Here is a 1,801-nt window from a genome sequence, read left to right on the forward strand (position 1 = left end):
TAGTGATACGAGGCCGTTGCATCCAGCACGGCGTTCTGTATTACCCTCCCGGACCCACCGATTCCACATTCTGCCAACAGTCATTGGATCTCGACCAACGCGAGCAATAATGTCGCGATAGGCTACAATCCGACCTTTATCAAAGTCGGAAAGGTGATGGTACGCATTTCTCCTCCTTACACGAGGCATCACAACAACGTTTCACCACGCAACGCCGGTCAACTGCTGTTTGTGTATGAGAATTCGGTTGGAAACTTTCCTCATGTCAGCACGTTGTAGGTGTCGCCACCGGCGCCAACCTTGTGTGAATGCTCTGAAAAGCTAATCATTTGCATATCACAGCATCTTCTTCCTGTCGGTTAAATTTCGCGTCTGTAGCACATCACCTTCGTGGTGTAGCAATTTTAATGGCCATTAGTGTATGTACACTTATCACAAGGAAAGGAAACATAGTGCAGTAGAACAGAGGAACACTACAGACAACAATAGCTACCTGACATGCCAGACAAGACGTTGGGGCCCGATGCGTTCCTTTCACAAGGAGGTGCGTATGTCTGCTGACAGCCTGCCAAACAGTTATTTCAACCTTCGTTTCCTAATCAGATGCAAATGTACATAACATCGAATACTGCGGAACGAACTTGTATTTCATTCATAAGTAAGTCCCAGAATGTGTTAAAAATGCTAAGCGAAAAAATAAACATACACTTAGGTGACGAAAGTCGTTGAATATCTTCTGATATCGTGTCGGACCTCCTCTTGCCCGGCGTAGTGCAGCAGCTCCACGTGTCATGGACTCAACAAGTCGCTGGTATAAATGATGGCTAACTGAAACCCTCAGCTGCCGACAGGTGTTGTTGATATACCTCGATGTGGACAGCTGAAAATGTGTGCCCCGACCGGGACTCGAACCCGGAATCTCCTGCTTATATGGCAGACGCTCTATCCACCTGAGCCACCGAGGACACAGATGAATAGGGCGACTGCAGGGACTTATCCCTTGCACGCTTCCCGTGAGACACTCATTCTCAACTGTCCACAATTCTACATATGTATTGTCCCTTACAGACATTTGCCCATTCACTCATTACTCGCGCACGCTTTGGCGATTCCCGTAAGAGTTTGGGCAACCTGTGCGCATTCGCACAGACGAAGGTCAATGGCTGGGTAGCCTTTAACTATATATATGAAGACAGTAACTGTTCCCGAAAGAACAGAATACTGTTGATGACCGTGCAGCTTTTCTCTGGTCGGGGCACACATTTTCAGCTGTCCACATCGAGGTATATCAACAACACCTGTCGGCAGCTGAGGGTTTCAGTTAATTATCATTTATTCCAGGGAAAAGCTGCACGGTCATCAGCAGTATTCTGTTCTTTCGGGAACAGTTACTGTCTTCCTATATAAAGTCGCTGGTAGTCCGCTGCAGAAATACTCAGCCACGCAGCCTCTATAGCCGTCCACAATTGCAAAAGTGTTGCTGGTGCAGGACGTTGTGCAGGAACTGACTACTCGATGATGACCATAGTTGTCGGATGGGATTCACATCGGGCGATTTGGGTGGCCAAATCATTCGCTCGAATTGTCCAACATGTTCTTCAAACGAAATGCGGTGACACGAAATCGTTGTTTGGGAACATGAAGTCAATGAGAATGACTTAATTTTGCACACGCACATCACTTGGGGACATTTTGGAGTATTAAAGTGTGCTCGGAAGATTCAAGCATATTGCTACTTCCCAAACATTCGCAGGAAAGTGCACAGACAGTTAAGGAAATGTCGTTCTCTTCACAAGATACT

At 46.8% G+C, this 1,801-nt stretch overlaps 1 non-coding gene across 1 annotated transcript; it reads right to left on the bottom strand.

Moving 5' to 3' along the window:
- Nucleotides 1-891: 891 nt before the first annotated feature.
- On the bottom strand, nucleotides 892-965 carry Trnai-uau (transfer RNA isoleucine (anticodon UAU)). The gene has a single exon. It is a non-coding gene; the product is annotated as a tRNA-Ile (tRNA).
- Nucleotides 966-1,801: the final 836 nt, after the last annotated feature.

The sequence above is a fragment of the Schistocerca cancellata genome, chromosome 8, assembly GCF_023864275.1.
Source record: "Schistocerca cancellata isolate TAMUIC-IGC-003103 chromosome 8, iqSchCanc2.1, whole genome shotgun sequence".
Taxonomy (NCBI): domain Eukaryota; kingdom Metazoa; phylum Arthropoda; class Insecta; order Orthoptera; family Acrididae; genus Schistocerca; species Schistocerca cancellata.